At 38.2% G+C, this 22,047-nt stretch overlaps 1 pseudogene; it reads right to left on the bottom strand.

Annotated features, from left to right (window-relative positions):
• Positions 1-2,469: 2,469 nt before the first annotated feature.
• LOC113626033 (uncharacterized) lies at positions 2,470-4,573 on the bottom strand (annotated as a pseudogene).
• Between the last annotated feature and the right edge of the window lie 17,474 nt (positions 4,574-22,047).

The following is a 22,047-nucleotide window of genomic DNA, read 5'->3' as shown; positions in this document are numbered from 1 at the left end:
AGGGTTAGATTATTTATTTGAGATTTTTCTTGTTTCTTGAGGTGAGATTGAATTGCTATGAACTTCCATCTTAGAACTGCTGTGTCCCATAGGTTTTGGGTCGTCGTGTTTTTGTTGTCATTTGTTTCAATGTATTTTTTATTTCTTCTTTGATTTCTTCAGTAATCTCTTAGTTATTTAGTAGTGCACTGTTTAGCCTCCATGTATTTGTGATTTTTACTGTATTTTTCCTGTAATTGATTTCCAATCTCATAGCATTTGTGGTCAGGAAAGGTGCTTGATATGACTTCAATTTTCTTAAATTTACTTAGGCTTGATTTGTGACCCAAGATGTGATCTATCCTGGAGAATCTTCCGCGTGCACTTGAGAAGAAAGTGTATTCTGCTACTTTTGGGTGGAAGTTTTATAAATGTCAATTAGATCTACCTGGTCTATTGTGTCATTTAAAGCTTGTGTTTCCTTATTAATTTTCTGTTTGGATGATCTGTCCATTGGTGTAAGTGGGGTGTTAAAGTCCCCTACTATTATTGTGTTACTGTCAATTTCTCCTTTCATGGTTGTTAGCATTTGCCATACGTATTGAGGTGCTCCTGTGTTGGGTGCATAAACATTTATAATTGTTATATCTTCTTGGATTGATCCTTTGATCACTATGTAGTGTCCCTCCTTATCTCTTGTAACAGTCTTTATTTTAAAGTCTATTTTATGTGATATAAGTATTGCTACTCCAACTTTCTTTTGATTTCCATTTGCATGGAATATCTTTTCCATCCCTTCACTTTCAGTCCTTATGTGTCCCTAGGTCTGAAGTGGGTCTCTTGTAAACAGCATATATATGGGTCTTGTTTTTGTATCCATTCAGCAAGTCTGTGTCTTTTGGTTTGGGCATTTAATCCATTTACATTCAAGGTTATTAAATTCAATATGTATGTTCTTATTACCATTTTCTTAATTGTTTTTGGTTTGTTTTTGTGAATCTTTTTTTTCTTTTGTGTTTCCTGCTTAGAGAAGTTTCTTTAGCATTTGTTGTGAAGCTGGTTTGGTGCTGCTGAATTCTCTTAGCTTTTGCTTGTTTGAAAAGCTTTTAACTTCTCCACTGAATCTGAATGAGATCCTTGCTGGGTAGAATAATCTTGGTTGTAGGTTTTTCTCTTTTATCACTTTAAGTGTATCCTGCCACTCCCTTCTGGCCTTCAGAGTTTCCGTTGAAAAATCAGCTGATAACCTTATGGGGATTTCTTTGTATGCTACTTTTTGTTTTTCCCTTGCTGCTTTTAATATTTTTTCTTTGAATTATTTTTTTGTTAGTTTGATTAATATGTGTCTTGGTGTGTTTTTCCTAGGGTTTATCCTGTTTGGGACTCTCTGTGCTTCCTGGACTTGGGTGACTAATTCCTTTCCCATGTTAGGGAAGTTTTCAACTATAATCTCTTCAGATATTTTCTCAGACTCTTTCTTTCTTCTGGAACCCCTATAGTTTGATTGTTGGTGCGTTTAGTGTTGTTCCAGAGGTCTCTGAGGTGGTCTTCAATTCTTTTCATTCCTTTTTCTTTATTCTACTCATCAGCAGTTATTTCCACCATTTTGTCTTCCAGCTCACTTATTCGTCCTTCTGCCTCAATTATCCTATTATTGATTCCTTCTAGTGTATGTTTCATTTCAGTTATTGTGTTGTTCATCTCTGTTTGTTCTTTAGTTCTTCTAGATCTTTGTTAAACATTTCTTGTATTTTCTCAATCCATACCTCCATTCTATTTCCAAGATTCTGGATCATATTTACTGTCATTATCTGAATTCCTTTTTGGGTAGATTGCCTATTTCCTCTTCATTTATTTGGTCTTGTAGGTTTTTACCTTGCTCCTTCATCTGTGACATTTTTTTGCCGTCTCATTTTTTTTTTTTTTATGAGTGGAATGGAATCATTGTTGCGTTTCCTGGTGGCAGCATTCTTCTCTTTGAAACTAAGACTTCTACAGCAGCAGAGCGTAAGGTCACAGGAACAGGGAGCAAACATTTTGCAAAAAATGTCACTAGGAGAAATAGTGAGTGTTACCCCTCCCATTTCTATCCCTTGGTTTCTGGACCTGTGAATCCTGGCTATGAGAGAAATAGCACCATGTATTGGATGCTGATTCAGAGCATATACAGCATTCTGGAGAACTTTGCTACAGTCCTGCAAGTTCTAGTCACCTAGTGGCACCGTAACTGAGTCTTCAAAAGGCTATTCCACCATTCTGTCAAGCCATCTGCTTCAGGATGGTGGGATACATGGTAAGATCAGTGAATTTCATGAGTTTGGGTCCATTACCTCACTTCATTTGCTGTGAAGTGAGTTCCTTGATCAGAAGCAATGCTATGTAGAATACTATGATGGTGGATAAAGTATTCTGTAAGTTCATGGATGGTGGTTTTGGCAAAAGCATTGTGTGCAGGGGAGACAAATTTATATCCAGAGTAAATGTTTATTCCAGTAAGAACAAAATATTCCCCCTTCCATGATGGAAGGAGTCCAGTGTAATCAACCTGCCACCAGATAGCTGGCTACCACCCAAGGAACTCGTGCCATGGTGTTGGTCTCTGCCGTTGACAGGTTGGGCACTCAGCAGTGGCCATAGCCAGGCCTTGGTAAGTGGAAGTCCATGTTGCTGAGCCCGTGCATAACCTCCATCCCTGTCACCATGACCACTTTGTCCATGAGAATATTGGGTGAATACAGGGGTGGCTGGGGAAAAAGTGATTCAGTATGTAATCATATGTCTGGCCATTTCTCCTTCCATTGAAAGTGAACAGCCAGGTTCACTGCTTGAAGTTCACCTGCTTGGAGGAGTTCCTTCACTACTGTCCTTCAGGGATGTCCCAGAACAAGGGGATGTAGTGCTATAGCCATCCACTTTTGGGTGGTGCTTGCATATTGTCCAAAATCATCTGTAAACCAGGCCAGAGTCTTCTCTTCCTCTGTCAATTGATTTAGGGAACTCCCCATGAGGCCACAGATGCAGATTTATTTCTCACTGTGGCATGCAAATGTCTTACCATTAAGCCTAGAGTAGTTCCTATTCCAGGTCCATCTTTTGCTCACCAGGTCCAATCCGTATACTGTCATCAATGTAATGGAGCAGTGTGATGTCTTGTGGAAGAGAAAGGCAATCAAGATACTTGTGAATTAAATTATGATCCCCTAAGTTAGGACTGGAGAGTGTAGTCCCCTGAGACAGGAAAGTGAAGGTGTATTGCTGCTGGCCTTGCTAGCTGGAAACAAACTGCTTCTGGTGATCCTACCAATAGGTATAGAGAAAAAACATTTGTCAGATCAGTAGCTGCATACCAGATACCAAGGAATGTGTTAATTTGCTCAAGCAATGAAACCACATCTGGTAGAGTAACTGTAGTTGGAGTCTCCACCTGATTAAGCTTACGATAGTCCACGGTCATTCTCCGAGATCCATCTGTCTTCTGAACAGGTTAAACAGGAGAGTTGAATGGGGACGTGGTGGGAATCACCACTCCTGCATCTTTCAAGTCCTTGATTGTGACACTAATCTCTGCAGTCTTTCCAGGAATATGGTAGTGCTTTTGGTTTACTATTTTTCTAGGTAGAGGCAGTTCTAATGGATTCCACTTGGCCTTTTCCACTTGAATAGCCCTCACTACACGGGTCAAGGAACCTTTGTGGGGATTCTGCTAGTTGCTGAGTATATCTGTTCCAATAATTAATTCTGGTATTGGGGAAATAACCACAGAATGGGTTAGGGGACCCACTGGGCTCACTCACTGTGAGACAGACTTGAGCTAAAATTCCATTGATCACTTGACCTCCATACGTTCCTACTCTAACTGGTAGATCATAATGATGTTTTTGATCTCCCAGAATTAGTGTCAGTTCTGAGTCAGAGTCCAGTAGTCCCCCAAATCTCTGAGTATTTCCTTTTGCCCAATCACAGTTACCCTGGCAAAAAGCTGTAGGTTACTTTGGGGAAGGCTGGGAGAAAGATTAACAGTATAAATTTTTGGCAGTTCATCCAAGGCGTTCTGGGTCTACAAACTGGCTCAAGTCTGGGAACTAAATGAAGGACCATGACTCTTTCTTTTCATGACTCAGGTTAGACTTGTCTTCATTTGGCCTAGAACTTTCCTGCTTATACAGATCAAGTAAGAATTTAGTAGGCTTCCTATCTATTTCATTTCTAGGAACACCATGATCCACTAGCCAGTGCCTTAGGTCTATGCAAGTCAGACTTTTCTGGTTGCTACGTCTCTGCTGTCCATTATGGTAACCAGAGCACCTTGCCTTTGGCAGTGCCACTTGATCCCTGCTCTCTGAGATTCAATCACTCCCATTGCATTTAGGTTTTCCAATTCAGTGACTGCAGTCCCTGCTATAAGGCCTGGCCTACAAAGAAGAGTGATCACAGAGTTCTTCAGAGATGTTGGGGCTCCTCTCACAAGTTTATTTCTCACGGTAGTGGTGAAAGATATGTTTTCTGTACCCTTCCGATATGGATACATAGGTCTTAAATGACAAATCCACTCTAACATTCCAATCTCCTTAAGCCTTTGAATCCCTTCCTCCATGTTAAACCGAGGCAGGTCTAGCATTTCTCATTTGCCCACTGGTGGTTGATTGAGATCACTAAGGGAATTAGTGTAGATGGGAGAAGAGAAATAGCTCTAAGTTGGGCTCTATAATATTAAGATATTTGGAAGGCTATGAAGAAGCAACAGAAGGGGCTATGAAGAAGCTACTAGCGTGGTGGAAAGAAAACCAAGTATCCTGGTATCCTGCATGAGAAAACAATTAGCTACATTATATATTGCTAAATATTATAATAAGATGAGGATTGCTGCTGGAATTAACAATGTAAAGATAAGCAGTTGGATGGAGTGGTGCGGTGAGTGTTAAAGCCTGTAGGAGACTGAAGAGAAAATGGGAAAGAAATTGATGACAGCAAGAATAAACAACTCTTTCAAGGAGGTTTGCTAACAAGAAGGGAAAAAATGGGGTGGTAGCTATAACGCAGAGCAGGATAAAGCAAAATTTTAAGAAAAGAGAAAAAGCATGTTTGTTCATTAATGGCAAAAAAATCTAGGAAAGGAGATTTTTGATACTGGAGAGAGAAGGAAGAATTGCTGAGACAATGACTTTGAGTAGATGGGAAAGGATCTAGTGCACAGATGGAAGGGTTTCCCTTTGCTAGGAGCATGAACGAGTTCACTCAGTAACGGGAGAGACGGCAGCTGCAGGTAGGTGGGTGAATGTCGTTGTGGGAGTTCACAGAAATTCTCATCTGATTATTTCTATTTTATCAGTAAAATAGAAAGCAAGGTCGTCAGTTGAGAGTGAGACTGAAAGAAGAGTTGGAGGTTTTAGGAGAGAGGTAAAGCCATGTAATAGTTGTTTAGTGTTGAGGAGAATGGAAATACAGTATGATTCCAGGCAGCATTAGGGGCCCATTGAAGTTAGAGTGAATATAAGTGAAACCAGTCAGTTTGTTTATTTGTTTCCTCCAGCCATGTGTACATGCACAAGTACAACCATGGAATAGGCAGAGAGTTGGACATTACCAGGGTTGTGGTTTAGCCATGTACAGGGAGACAAGAAAAGGGCAGGAGAGTGAAGAGTGTATGCAAAGGAGTGATTATTATTGACCATGCAATTTAAGCTGGACAAGGACAAAAGTTAAGATATGAGGGGTGGGAGACAAGAAAAAGACGTTAGAATCAATGAACTATAGGTTCTGGTGGGGTCAGAGGACTGTTGGAATTTTCCAGATTCTAAGTAGAGGTGGTGAGCTGGAAAAATAGGAGATGATAGTCAAAATGAGATAACCTCAAACTGAGATGATCAAGAGGCAATACAGTCGTCCTTTGGTATCTGAGGAGGTTGTTTCCCGGTGCCCTCATGGATACCAAAATCCATGGATGCTCAATCCCTTATATAAAATGGCATTGGATTTGCATATATCCTATGCGCATCCTCCCATATACTTTAAGTCATCTCTAGATTGCTTATAATATCTAATACAATGTACAGCTGACCCTTGAGCAGTGTGGGAGTTAGGGGCGCTGACCCTTTGTGCAGTGGAAAAAGCCATGTTTAACTTTACAGTCGGCCCTCTGTATCCTCGGTTCCACATTCACAGATTCATCCAACCGTGGATGATGCAGTACTGTAGTATTTAGTGAAAAAAACCCACGTGTAAGGACCTGCACTGTCCATGTTGTTCAAGAGTCAACTGTAAATGCTATATAAATACAATGTAAATGCCGTGTAGATAGTTGCCAGTGCGCAGCAAATTCAAGTTTTGCCTTTTGAAACTTTCTGGATTTTTTTTTTTCCTGAATATTTTTAATCCACGACTGGTTGAATTAGAGGATGTGGAACCCCACAGATATGGAGGGCTGACGGTAGTTATTGGGAAAGAGGAGGATTGAGGTATGGCCATGCCAAAAAGTAGCTGAGGTAAGGTGGAGAATAAAAAATCAGTGGAGGAGAGGAGGTCAAGGCACTGAGTGACAATGTATTCGGTAGATCGTCTATGTGGACACTGAAGCCCGCTGAGAATTATGACAGGAATGCGGTTTAAGACAGTGTCAGGGAGTTAAGAACTAAAATCTCCAAGGAATGGGGTGGAGGGAGACTCGCCTGGGGATTGTTTGAGAACCGCAGCAGGGAGAGGGAGTTCCTGCGGTTGTTTGATGTCATAAAATTTAAATGGGCAGCTTTTGGAGGAGGGAAGAAGAGTGGTCTGGAAGGAGCTGCAGGGAGCAGGAATGTCATCCTCTCCACCTCCAGGCTTCGTAGTGGTGGAGTTTGGGAGTTTGGGCTGCAGAGGAGAGGGCTGATCAGATTTTAAAGCAAAAAAGTGAAGGAAATGTTTAGAGAAGGTGATTTTGCTGATGACTGAGTCTCAGAGGGCCCAGTGGAAAGTTTTCAGGTGTCCGACAGGGATAAGAAATGGGTCAGAAAAGGAGATGTTCAGAGTCTTATAGGAATTAGAGTCCTGATGATGAGAGTTAACTTTGGCTTTTTGTGGCAACTAAAATCAACAGGCATGAGGTGCACAGTGAGATTCATCTTGATGAAAGTCTTTGAAAAAAGCTTTAAGTTCAGAAAGGAAACTATAATTAAACAAATGTGCAACCTCAGTGCCTATTCAAGGACAATCTTGGGCTTGGAATAGTCATGAGTGAAATGCCTGTTGGCCAACTGTCTGCCTTGTAAAGGGTGCAGGGTGGTCTTTGGGGTTAGGAAGGAATCTGAAGACCTTGGAGATAAGCAGGTTTACTATTCATTACCTTCAATTTACACCATACAGCAATTATTGCTGCTATCTCAAAGACTTTCATCATCATAAGAGGACCTTTCTCAAAATCTAGGCAGTAAGTTTCTGCCCTCTTGCCTGAGGGGAGTTGGAATATCAGTATCATCTTGTTGATTTATAGACATTTTACCTGTTGTTACATTCAAACAAAATTTGAAACTTGAAATTTGATGTTTTAAAAATCCCAAAAGATCAAAACAGGCATAACTGGCTGAACATGAATTCAAAATAAAGAAATGGTGGGAAGATTCCAAACCTAGAAAATGGACATAAATATTTATAGGCACATTAAAAACGGTAACAGTTTTTCCTATTCTGCCTAAAATAATCAACATGTGCTACAGGAAGAAACACTGTGTGGGATTATTAATTTTTATCTAATTCTTATTTTGGTCAACTCACTTATCTTCTCCCTAAGACTAGATGTGTGTGTCTCTTCTTCACTTATTTATAACAAGAATTCACAACTATCATTGCTACTTTTGAACGTTGAGAGGTGAAAAATTTTCTGGTCAGGGACAACCAAGGCTTTGACTGGCTCCGAGAGGGCCATGTAATCACAGGGTGATGTAAGTAGGAATGAGGTGGAGAGCAAGAAAGTAGATGGCTATGGCATAGCTGTAGTTTTATTTGTTATGTGATTGGGGTGTTTACTATGGAGTCTGAAAACTCAAGTTTGCTAAGAAGGGGAGAGGGCTGGAATGGATACTTATGCAGTGTTTGTGTACAGGTTTAAGATTTAGATGGAAGGCAGGACAGAGAACTTTATCATTTACTGTTTAGGTTCTTTTTAAAGTTTCTGCTGTGACGGTCAGTGTGCAAGACACACTTTGGCTTGGCAAATTGTAGAAGGAATAAAACCAGGGCCCACAAATAGCTACCTCATAATTTTCTTGAAAGAGTAAATTAAATGAAATATGCAAGGTACAGAGCCCAGTGCTTGGCTTAAGTTGCATCTCCTTTCTTAAAAGTTTTCTGGAAATTATCTCATTAATTTTCGAATGTTTTACAGAAATAAAATAACAACTTCTGGTTGCAAAAAACCTCTGTAGTTATTTAGATAAGCTCTTTAACCTTGTGTTAGCTATACGCATATGTATGTGTGTGTGTGTTTAATCATAGTAGATCTTCCCTGCTGTGGTCCCTTTCCTCAAGTGTCACTAACTCATTCTTTCAGATCTCAATTTAAATGTCCTATCTTCAGGGGAAATTTTACCTAACTTCACAAAATAGATCAAGTATTCTATAAAATATCCTCAGAGTATCCTATTACTCTCTAACACCTATCACAATTATAATTATTTTTTCTGTAATTTTTGAACGTCTGTCTTCTACCTGATGAATTAAGTTCTTTGAGGCTAGGCATCATGTCTATCTTTCTTCCTGTTCCTTGCCCAGCACCCAGCACAGTGTCTCCCAGTACTCAGCACTCAATAATTATTAATAAATTATTAATAATTATTAGTGAATCTTGGTTTTAGTAAAAATCCTTTTGGGGATGTGCTCATTTGGCATGTATCAGTATTTTTAAAGAGAAATTTGACAGGAGATAAGTTCTTTAGTGTTATCATAAATCTTTAGGGATTATGCATGTTAGCTTCCTCTACTGTAACTGGAAAAAATATAAAATGTTATATATATTATTATATATATGTTGAAGAGTTTTCTTAAGGTGATGTGGACATTGCCAACATGTAGGTTATTAAATGTTTCAAGTAATGTTTTATTGCCTTACTTCTGAGGCTTTGTACATACTCTTTCTCAAAGATGTATCACCAGGGAATTTTATTTCTTAGATGAAATAAGATGTGAGTCTTTTATAGGCTTCAATGTAGAAGAAATTATTTGCATTTTAGGAAGATAGTGCTTAAGTCAGCTTTAGTTATAAAGCATTTTCACATGAAGAGCAATCTAGAATGTTTATTTGAAGTGGCCCTTTTAGCTCTAATAAGTAGACTGTTGTGGTAGCAAACAAAGAACCAGAGAATTGGTAACAAAGCAGGCCAAATAATCTTTCTGGTTTTTAATATGTTGTATGCTTTTTATTTTCAGTTGCAGATTAGTGAAGAAGAAATATTAACTGTTTTTCAAAACAGACCTAAGTAGATTGACTGTACCTCCCTCTTTTATGTTGTGGCCTTGGGTGAGGTAAATACTTGGACCTCAGCTTTCCCATCTGCAAAATGATAATATCACTTTATTGCCAGGGATGTTCTATGGATTAAATAATCTAGTGTATATCAGATGTCTTGCAAATAATGGCACACAACAAATACTTCTTTCCCCTCATTGCCGGTGTTAAAGAGAAAAATCACAGGCCCGAAATGGTGTCACTTGTGCTAACATTTATGATACCAAGCCTAGATTTAATATCTAACCTCATTACAGTTTTGCCCTTAATCTTAGTCAACCAGTCTGGAACTTTCTGGTCAGCACCAATTTGACCAGAGGTGATCTGCCACTGTGGGCCTTCTCCGTCCCCCAGAGGAAGAGAGGCAATCTGCATGATAAAACCCTTGTAGTTCCCTTTCCCCCAAAAGATGTCCTCCAGCCTAAAATAATCCCCTCCTTTCTTTTGCTAATAGCTCCTTTGCCCCACCCTTCTTCCTGTAAAAACCTTCCATTTTATACAACCCCTTGAAGGGCCCTTCTAGTTGCTAGATGGGATGCTACCTGATTCATGACTTACCTAATAAAGCCAATTAGATCTTCAAATTTATTTGGTTGAAGTTTTGTTTTTTAACAGTTTTTAGGCTGAGAAAAAACAGCCTAAAAACTTTTATCTTTTAACATATCCTCTGACACTTCAAACCAGCCCCCTCCTTCCCTCCCTTCCTGTTTTTCTTCTTTCCTTTTTTTTTTTTTTAATAGAAAAGGAAAAGGTTGTAGTTTGGATTGTCATTTGTAATTATGATAAAGTTCTTTAGGGGATGAGGAGAATGGAGGGTATATACTTTCTCAACTCTCTATGTCTGGATCTTGGATTGGGTTAGAAAACTCAGAAAACTGGGGAGTTGTGTAAGTTTATTGGGAAGAAAATGTCTAATAAAAGCGTTGAAGAAAGCAGGTGAAGGATTATTAAATATATTTATTATTCTTGACTTCATAATATAGATGTAAGTACTATTTACAGAGTTTCTGTATTACAAAGGGGCCCATGAAAAGAGAAGTGTGGTATTGGTAGGAAAGCTAGAAATTGTTTTTTGGGTGTTTATTGGCTTGTTTGAAGTGAAAGGATAACAAGGTATTTTTTCCTAAGCTTTTAATGGTAACTGAATGCAATCCACAAGTCTTGTCCCAAAGCTAAAGAAAGCCTGTTCCCTTTTAATGGCATTTATAGAGTAAAGTCAGTGCTACTGTATTTGTCTAACTCCAGATTTTTCTGTCTTAATGTATCTCATAATTAGGTCCCATATTATGATTCTGGTCAAATCATCTGGGAGTGATGGATCACCAAGATAAATTACCAATCTATCTAGTTTAGCTTATAGCGGATGCAAATTCTAGTTATTTAAATGATTCATTTGTTCTACTCTAAGGTTTCTTGATTCTTACCAACGATATATACCATAATAGCTTGAACTCTGTAAATTTTTGTAAGATTAATAAAAAGATCTTCCTTACAGAAAGGAAAGAGTTTCAACTAATCAGTAGTCATTGGCCACAGGCATTACCTAATTCAGTTAAATTTTTATAGTTGGATTCTAGTGCTGGGTCAGCCCTATAATTCACTTCTCTTACTCCAGTTCCCCAATTGCTGAAATATTATTAAGAGTAAGTCAGGAAACCAGACTAATTGATTTTACTGCTAATTCATGTTATCCACATCAGTGGTGCCATTACTGTTGTTAAACAAGTTTCATATTCATCTCTAAATATTTCATATCCCCCCAGAACCCAAGCATCCTATCCCTGCCTCTCCTTGGTAACATTGTTCATTCTAACTCCACTAGGAAGATTGAGGACTATCACATCAACTCTCTTAATTTCTCTCTTCACTGGAAAAAAAAAAGTTTTTGTATATTAACACACATTTCCCATCTTCCTTCTATTCTCAGAGAAGAAAATGTCTTTCTCCTTTTTAATTTTTATGCTCATACCTTTCATCCTTTCTCACCTTTTGTGATATTTTGCTTCATCTATTACATCCTTATATTATCAATCAATTGCTTTACCTCAAAAGGCAGACATGTTCCTTTCCTCAATCTTATCATCTTATCTATTTGCCCTTTAGTAACTCACAATATTTTAATAACGCTTCATAAAATAGATGCCTTACACTATTTAAACTGTATGGAAAAGAATGTTCATTTGACTCTCGTAACTCAGGAGTCCTGCCTTAGTTAGCGTCAGTGAGAATTACTAGCTAAGCTAGCCTTAACTATGTGGTTCACTTTGGCATATATGCTTTTAACTTGTCATAAAAAGGTTTTATTAACTACTTATATGATCAAAAGTATGATCTAATTTTAGTAATTGAACATCAAAATTATTTTCCTATAATCACATTTTAATCAGATTTTAAAAAGATGATATTGTTCAGGAAAAATTGGATATCATTATTCTTGCTGGGAGAACTACCTCCTCTTGGGTACTTTTGTATCTTTATGGGTTTATAATATTCTACCCTGAAAAATCACTCTCATTATTTCAGTGACTATTTTTCAGTTATACATCTACTGAAATACTTTGCTATCCCAGGAACTAATAAAGGCCAACCCTACCCTACCAAATCTAGAAAGAATAGCAATATAACCTTTTGAAAAACAGTTTTTAAAAAAACCCTCAAATTGCTCACATCACTTTTAAATACCATGGTGCCATAATGAAATAGCCAAATGACTATCTTTTCATTACATGGCAGAAATATCTGTCTCATGAGATTATGTTTGTTTAATAGAACTGTTATGATTAAAATACATCACTAATACAATCAGCAAAGCATTATTACCAAAGGCCATTTGTTGATGTATAGGAACAGCATCATTATATAGAACCAGATAGTAAATATATTTGTACCTAAATGTGTACTTTCAAGAGTTAGAGAAATAAATGTACAAAAGATACATAGTAATAAAATTCAAATGATATACGTGAAATCTAACATTCATGTTAGATTTGTAATACAATTTATATTATTGTTTGAGGCATTTTGTGGGAAAAAAATCTATAAAGTTACTAAATGTTGAAAACACATTATAAAGAATTCTGGGAAGATGGTGGAATAGGAAGTGCCAGGAACCTGTCTCTCCATCTAGACAACAGTTGCACTGGCAGAATCTGTCTGATGTAACTGTTTTGGAACTCTGGAGTCTATTGAAGTCTTGCAGTTTCCAGGGGTAATATTGGATGGTAAATGCAGTTAATTTGGTCAATTTCAGCTCTTAGCACAGGAGCAAATACCTATTCCCCACCCCCAGCCGCATGGCAGGCAGATGTGCACATGCTCCTGGAGAACCTTGCACACAGCTTGTGGGAGCCAAAGTGGATTAACAAAAAGACTCTGTCCTCAAAATGTTGAGATCTGATTGCAGAAATGCAGAAAAAGAGGTGGGTGGTCATTGTTGTTACACCTCCCATTGTTGTAAGCCCCTCCCCTTCAAGTGACTTCCGGAAGATTTAAAGGACTGACCCTTTTTCTCTCCCATCCATTTCTCTCTTTTTACCCTTTTGGAAGCCAGACATTAAAAACTAGGACATTCAAAAACAACTGTATATACGGGGAAAGTTAGAAAATGACTATGCATGCTCAGGGGCAGGCTCAGAAAAGACCTGGGAAGACCTTAAGTTTACACCTCAGACTCATTCTTGGCATAGAGACAACCTACAGCAATCAAGAAAACAGAATGGAATATTATTTATCCATATAAAAAAGGAAATCTTGCCATTTGTGACAACATGGATGGACCTTGAAGGCATTTTGCTAAATGAAATAAACCAGAGAAAGACAAATGCTTTATGAACTCACGTGTGGAATCTAAAAATATCAAACCCATAGAAACAAAAAGTAGTATGGTGGTTGCCAGGGGCTGAGGGATGGGGAAAATGGGGAGATTTTGGTCAAACAGTACAAGCTTACAGTTAGAAGATGAACAACTTCTGGGGATCTAAGGTACTGCATGGTGACTCTAGTTAACATTATTGTATTGTACACTAGGAAGTTGCTATGAGAGTAGGGTTTTAGCATTCTCACACTAACAACAACAAAGTTAATTATGTGAGTTAAGGAATGTTTTAATCTTATTTCAGTTAATATTTCACAATATACATGTGTATCAAACGATCACATTGTACACTTTAAACCTACACAATGTTATGTCAATTATATTTCAGTAAAGCTGGAAAAAAGTGACAGAAGTCCCTCCTTATTAGTACTTATATGTGAATGACAAACAAGAGACAGGTTAGAGGAATGGATTAAAAACATATGATCCATCTATAAGAGGTTCACTTTAGATCCAAAGATGCAAATAGATTGAAAGTGAAGGAATGGGGATAGATATTCCATGAAAATAGTAACCAAAAGACAGCAAGGGTTGTTATTCTTCTATCAGACAAAATAGACATTAAATCCAAAAAAAAGGTTACAAGAGACAAAGAAGAACATTTATAAAAGTTTAAATACATCAAGGAGATATAACAAACATTTATGCACCTAATGACATCATCAGAATATATGAAGCAAAAACAGACAGAACTAAAGTGAGCTATACATAATGCTAAATGGAATAAGAGAAAGAAAAAACTGTATGGTTTCATTTATATGTGGAATCTAAAAAACAGACTTATAGAAACAGAACAGATTGGTAGTTGCCAGAGACAGGGGGTGAGGGGTAGAGAAAATGGGTGAAGGGAGTTTAGAGGTACAAACTTCCAGTATAAGGTAAGTTCTAGGGATGTAATGTACAGCATGGTGTATACAGTTAACAATACCATATTGTATATTTGAAAGTTGCTAAGTTTTCATCATAAGGAAAAAATTGTAACTATATGAAGTGATGGATATTAACTACACATACTATCATAATCATTTAGCAATACATATGTCATTATGTTTTACACCTTAAACTAATACAATGTTATATGTCAATTATAAAACCAGAAAAAAATAAAGGGAGAAACAGTTCTATAATAATCATTGAAGGACCTCAATACAGTCTCAATAATGGATAGAACAGGGACTTCCCTTGTGGCACAGTGGTAAAGAATCTACCTGCCAATGCAGGGGACATGGGTTCAAGCCCTGGTCCAGTAAGGTCCCACATGCCATGGAGCAACTAAGCCCCTGCACCACAACTACTGAGCCTGTGCTCTAGAGCCTGCGAGCCGCAACTATTGAGCCCGTTTGGCACAACTACTGAAGCCTTCACGCGTAGAGCCCGTGCTCTGGAACAAGAGAAGCTGCCATAATGGGAACCCCTCATACCACACTGAAGAGTACCCCTGCTCTCCGAAACTAGAGAAAGCCCATGCGTAGCAACGAAGACCCAATGCAGCCATAAGTAAGTAAGTAAGTAAATAAAGAAATAAAATAATGGATAGAACAGACAGAGGTAAGGAAATAGAAGACAACACAGTACACTAACTAGATCAAATATATATATATATATATATATATATATATATATATATATATATATACACACACACATACATACATACAGAACACTGTACCCAACAACAATAGCACACACATTTTACTCAAGGTCACATGGGACATTTTCTAGGATAGACTGTATGTTAGACAACACATTATGTCTCAGTAGTTTCAAACAGATATCATACAAGTATCTTCTCTGATCACAAAGGACTAAAATTAAAAAGAAATGAGAGATTGGGTTCAAGGTGGCAGAGTAGAAGGACGTGCTCTCACTCCCTCTTTTGAGGACACTGGAATCACAACTAACTGCTGAATAATCATCGACAGGAAGACACTGGAACTCACCAAAAAAGATACCCCACATCCAAAGACAAAGGAGAAGCTACAATAAGATGGTAGGAGGGGCGCAATCACAATAAAATCAAATCCCATAACTGCTGGGTGGGTGACTCACAAACTGGAGAACACTTATACCACAGAAGTCCACCCACTGGAGTGAAGGTCCTGAGCCCCACGTCAGGCTTTCCAACCTGGGGGTCCGGCAATGGGAGGAGGAATTCCTAGAGAATCAGACTTTGAAGACTAGTGGGATTTGATTGTAGGACTTTGACAGGACTGGGGGAAACAGAGACTCCACTCTTGGAGGGCACACACAAAGTAGTGTGCACATTGGGACACAGGGGAAGGAGCAGTGACCCCAGGGGAGACTGAACCAGACCTACCTGCTAGTGTTGGAGGGTCTCCTGCAGACGCGGGGGGTGGCTGTGTCTCATCGTGAGGAGAAGGGCACTGGTGGCAGAAATTCTGGGAAGTACTCCTTGGCGTGAGCCCTCCCAGAGTCCACCATTAGCCCCACCTAAGAGCCTGGGTAGGCTCCAGTGTTGGGTGGCCTCAGGCCAAACAACCAACAGGGAGGGAACACAGCCCCACCCATCAGCAGACAAATGGATTAAAGTTTTACTGAGCTCTGCCCACCAGAGCAACAGCCAGCTCTACCCACCACCAGTCCCTCCCATCAGGAAACTTGCTCAAGCCTCTTAGATAGCCTCATCCACGAGAGGGAAGACAGCAAAAGCAAGAAGAACTACAATCCTGCAGCCTGTGGAACAAAAACCACATTCACAGAAAGAGAGACAAGATGAAAAGGCAGAGGGCTATGTATATGTACCAGATGAAGGAACAAGATAAAACCCCAGAAAACAACCAAACAAAGTGGAGATAGGCAACCTTCCAGAAAAAGAATTCAGAATAATGAGAGCGAACATGATCAAGGACCTCAGAGAAAGAACAGAGGCAAAGATCGAGAAGATGCAAGAAATGTTTAACAAAGACCTAGAAGAATTAAAGAAGAAACAAACAGAGATGAACAATACAATAACTGAAATGAAAAATACACTAGATGGAATCAATAGCAGAATAACTGAGGCAGAAGAACGGATAAGTCACCTGGATGACAGAACGGTGGAATTCACTGCTGCGGAACAGAATAAAGAAAAAAGAATGAAAAGTAATGAAGACAGCCTAAGAGACCTCTGGGACAACATTAAACGTAACAACATTCGCATTATAGGGGTCCCAGAAGGAGAAGAGAGAGAGAAAGAACCCGAGAAAATATTTGAAGAGATTATAGTCGAAAACTTCCCTAACATGGGAAAGGAAATAGCTAACAAAGTCCAGGAAGTGCAGAGAGTCCCATACAGGATAAACCCAAGGAGAAACACGTTGAGACACATAGTAATCAAAGTGGCAAAAATTAAAGACAGAAAAATTATTGAAAGCAGCAAGGGAAAAACGACAAGTAACATACAACCCATAAGGTTAACAGCTGATTTCTCAGCAGAAACTCTACAAGCCAGAAGGGAGTGGCATGATATACTTAAAGTGATGAAAGGGAAGAACCTACAACCAAGATTACTCTACCCAGCAAGGATCTCATTCAGATTCCATGGAGAAATCAAAAGCTTTACAGACAATCAAAAACTAAGAGAATTCAGCACCACCAAACCAGCTCTATAACAAATGCTAAAGGAACTTCTTTAAGTGGGAAACACAAGAGAAGAAAAGGACCTACAAAAACAAACCCAAAACAATTAAGAAAATGGTCATAGGAACATACATATCGATAATTACCTTAAACGTGAATGGATTAAATGCTCCAACCAAAAGACACAAGCTTGCTGAAAAAAAACAAGACCCACATATATGCTGTCTACAAGAGACCCACTTCAGACCTAGGGACACATACAGACTGAAAGTGAGGGAATGGAAAAAGATATTCCATGCAAATGGAAATCAAAAGAAAACTGGAGTAGCAATACTCATATCAGATAAAATAGACTTTAAAATAAAGAATGTTACAGGAGACAAGGAAGGACACTACATAATGATCAAGGGACCAATCCAAGAAGAAGATGTAACAGTTATAAATATATATGCACCCAACATAGGAGCACCTCAATACATAAGGCAACTGCTAATAGCTATAAAAGAGGAAATCGACAGTGACACAATAATAGTGGGGGACTTTAACACTTCACTTGACCCAGCAATCCCACTACTGGGCATATACCCAGAGAAAACCATAATTCAAAAAGACACATGCACTCCAATGTTCCTTGCAGCACTATTTACAATAGCCAGGTCATGGAAGCAACCTAAATGCCCATCGACAGACAAATGGATAAAGAAGATGTGTTACATATATACAATGGAATATTACTCTGCCATAAAAAGGAACGAAATTGGGTCATTTGTAGAGACGTGGCTGGATCTAGAGACTGTCATACAGAGTGAAGTAAGTCAGAAAGAGAAAAACAAATATCGCATATTAACGTATATATGTGGAACATAGAAAATGGTACAGATGAACCAGTTTGCAGGGCAGAAATAGAGACAGATGTAGAGAACAAATGTATGGATACCAAGGGGGGAAAGCCGTGGCGGGGGTGTGTGTGTGGTGGTGTGATGAATTGGGAGATTGGGATTTACATGTATACACTGATGGGTATAAAATGGATGACTAATAAGAACCTGCTGTATAAAAAAATAAATTAAAAGTAAAAAAAAAATGAGCCATCAAGCCATGGAAAGACATGGAGAAAAATGCATATTGCTAAGTGAAAGAATCGAGTCTCAAAAGGCTACATGTTTTATATTTTATGATCTCCACTATATGACATTCTGGAAAAGGCAAAACTAAGGAGAGTAAAAAAAAAAAAAAATCAGTGTTTTCCAGGGGTTTGGGGGAAGAGGGGATGAATAAGTAGAGCACAGGGAATTTTTATGGTGGTGAAACTACTGTATATGATACTATAATAATAGACACATGACATTATGCATTTATTAAACCCACAGAATGTAGGACACAGAGTAAACCCTAATGTATCAATATTGTTTCATCAACTGTAACAAAGGTACCACTCTAAGTTATTAATAATAGGGTAAAATTGGGGGTGGAGGAATATGAAAATCCTTTAAACTTTCTGGGGAATTCTTCTCTAAGCCTTAAACTGCTCTAAAAAATAAACCCTATTTTTGAAACCCAAATGCATTATGAAAGATAGTATTCATCTATTCTGGAATCTGGAATCTTTATTATAGGGTCAAGCAGGGTTTTTCAGTTCCAGGATTTGATTTTACCATGCTTGCAAGCTAATAAATTAGCCTGTTACTGTTTCATCAATTCATGAGCATCAGTATGTTTGCATTGGTTCCCCTTGCCCCTCATTTACATGTGGGTACACAGAGGGCCTAGTTGGGAGCCTGCACATGCAGTCAGTTATATTCTAACTGAATTTGGGAATCCACTGTTTTTATAGCAAGCACTAAGCAAGCCTGCTCTTTATTTGTGATGGTTGCATTACCTTATCTCTCAAGATTGCTCTCTGCAAGCACAAATTTCAGAAATGGCCTGGGCAGAGAGTGGTCAGGGCTTTGCTTTCATGGCACACCCTGCAAAAATGTGCAGTATGATAACTGCCCATGGCAGATTGTCTCTCCCAACAGGTCCTTTCAGTTCTGGTATCTCCAACAATACGTAAGGAAAGAAATTATTCGTATTGGGGTTTCTAAAAACAACATGCATTTTTATGTACAGTTGACTTGCATATGTGTATAAAATTAAATATGAATTCTTCACAAATGGGATACTGATGTCAATTTCCATTTCCTTCTTCATAAGCATTCTTCTCTGTTCTGTTCCAATCTAGATTTCTTTTTTTTTTTAACATCTTTATTGGAGTATAATTGCTTTACAATAGTGTGTTAGTTTCTGCTTTATAACAAAGTGAATCAGCTATATGTATACATATATCCCCATATCTCTTCCCTCTTGCATCTCCCTCCCTCCCATCCTCCCTATCCCACCCCTCTAGCTGGTCACAAAGCACCGATTTTCTTTCAAGTTCTGCTGATCTTACTTTGGAGGGCTCCATTCAAATCTGCTGTAGAATGGTGACATTTTTTGTATCAAAGCCTTTATAACTATTTGCAGAAATTTCTTTACCTATGCATCTGAAGTTCCTAGAGCTTACGTTAAATATGGCCTTTTCCTCATTTGGCTGCTGTGTACCTTGTTCTTGCCATGCCCTGTTTTCTTCAAGGCTAGGGTCTGCTTGCTTTAGCAGGAAAAATTGCTTCCTGTTTGATACCTAGACTGAAAACAACCACAATGGGCAGGAACATGGCTACCATAATGCTTCTTGGGTAACATTAGATAATCTTCCACCTTCCTGTGTCAGTGCCGGGGACACTGTTGTTTAATTATTTTATTCTCAGTATTGTGTGGATTGTAAAAATCCATGGAAATATGATTTCATATCCAATCTACGGTGTTCTTATAAAAAAAGAATGTCCTTAATGAATAAAATAAGACTAAATTGAGTGCCCATAGTTTATAACTATCATTTATGTAATAAAGGCTGTGGAGTACCAATGCCATTTCTAAATATAATTTCAAATCAAATCAAATCAATACTCTTTTACCCTCCAAAATAATATTTTAGCCATATATGTTAATTATTGCTATTAGCAAAGTTGATAGAGTTAACTTATATCTCTTCTTTTGCTTTGCTTATCCCAATTGTTGTTTATAAGACGGCAATAAGGAGATAAAATAGCTTGTATAGTATGAGCACAGAGAGAAACTCACCAAATCTCTTGCTAATTTTCCTAAAACTCCAGTTTTATTTTGTTGTTTCATAACTGACCATCCCTATGCCTCTTTTGGGGGCAGCACAGGGGGGTTGTGCTCGGTGGAATATCAAAGGGTCATTACATTTTGAGAAATGGAGTAAAAATAATAGTTTTTTCTGTTTTTACTTCTCCTGAGGTTAGTAACTCCCTCAGTAGGAGTCACATATATTTAGAAAGTGCATTAACATTTTAAGGCCATTTTGATGCTCGTTAATAAATTATGCTTTCATCATACTAAAATAGCACCTGGATGGACATTCCAGTGGGCTTTCAGAGACAGGGTGTAACAAGGCACTATTATTTGGAATTAGGAATGAGAGCTCAACTGGAGAGTTAGACTGCCTGGGTGTAAAACCTAGTGCCACAATTTACTAGCTCTATGACTTTGGGAAAACTAATCTCCAGGCTTTAGGCTTCTTATATAATGGTAATAAACATACAACATAGACTTTCTTGATGATTAAAGGAGTTAATCCGTAGAAGACACTTAAGTGCCTTTCACATAATATTCACTCTATAAATGATAGCTCTTACTCTTTCTTGGCATTATAATAATATATTATTAATAATAGCCAACTTAATGAGTGCTTGCTACAAGCTTGGCACTGCATTTTCACAAGCATTGACTCATTTAATCCTCACCAGTGTCCTCTGTGTTAATCTTAACACAAAAGATTGCATTATCAAGTCAGACAGGAATCAGAGATCTCACTGGCATCATTGGGTGCAATGATGATTTGGCACAATTAACTTTGCTTCAAGTTTGCCAGGAGGTTTGTCATTAGCATGTTCATAAGGAAATTTAACTAGGTCAACTTCCTTCTTTTCTAGGGGCCTCCTTTCAGTCAAGGGAGAGAATGGATTGTAGAAATATGCTAGCTAGTTTCTTCCCAAGCAGGCGCTAGTATTTCCATTTTAAGGCTGAAGAAATTGGGACACAGAGAGGCTTAGTTAGTTGCTTCAAGCTAGTAATAATGGAGGCTGGATGAAAAGGATTATGGCCTATGGAATACCCCCCCACACACGAGGCACTAAATTGTATACAACCAGACTCACATTTAACCAAACTCAATCAAACTCACATTTCATTTCTAAATAACTTAAATTTTGAAAGAATATATTCTGATAGGTACATAAAATATACAAATATACAGTAATACACTGAAGGAATATTATACAAACCTGGTCTTCTAGTTTTCCCTTTCTCAGGAATGACACCACCATCCAGCTATGCAAACCAGAAATATAGGAGTTGTCCAAGACACTTTCCCCCTTTCCTCTTCTTCACCTTCATATCCAATAACCCATAACAAGTTCTATTGTTTTGACCTCCTAAATAGGTCTATAAGTAATTTACTTTGCTCCACTTTTTTCTGCCTCCCCTAGTCTAAGTACTATCTTCTGACTTCTGAACTACCACAATAATAAATTTCCAGGTAAGAAAATAGCCTATACCAGCACACTCTTAAAATATTGTCTCCACACCACTTGCAAACTAATCTTTGAACATGCAAATCTGATTATGTCATTCCTCTACTTAAATGTATTAAAGCTCCCCATTCTTAAAGTAAGAACAGAAGTTTTTATTATGGTCTATGGGGCACAACAGGTCTAGCTCTCAACCATATTTCTAGCCTCTGTTCACACTATGCTTCCCCACGTTCTTTGTATTCCACCCACAGTGGCCATTTTGCAAACTCTTCTAATTTCAGTGCTTCATCCTTTCAAATAGTTTTTGCATATGCTTTTCCCTTTGTTCCTCCCCCCCCCCCTTTTGCTTGGTGGTTCTTAAAGTTTGTCCTACTGACCTTAGTTCAGTTATTTTTTTCCTCAGTGAAGCCTTCTCTCACCTGTTTGACAAGGCCAAACTCCCCAGTTCTAAAGCATGTACTTTAGGTAATTTCAATGAAAAACAGTTAACTTAGAGTCAG

Source organism: Aethalodelphis obliquidens, unplaced genomic scaffold, assembly GCF_003676395.1.
Source record: "Aethalodelphis obliquidens isolate GAN/ISIS:26980383/991018 unplaced genomic scaffold, ASM367639v1 scaffold17, whole genome shotgun sequence".
Classification (NCBI taxonomy): Eukaryota; Metazoa; Chordata; class Mammalia; order Artiodactyla; family Delphinidae; genus Aethalodelphis; species Aethalodelphis obliquidens.
This window is presented reverse-complemented; position numbering and strand designations above follow the sequence as displayed.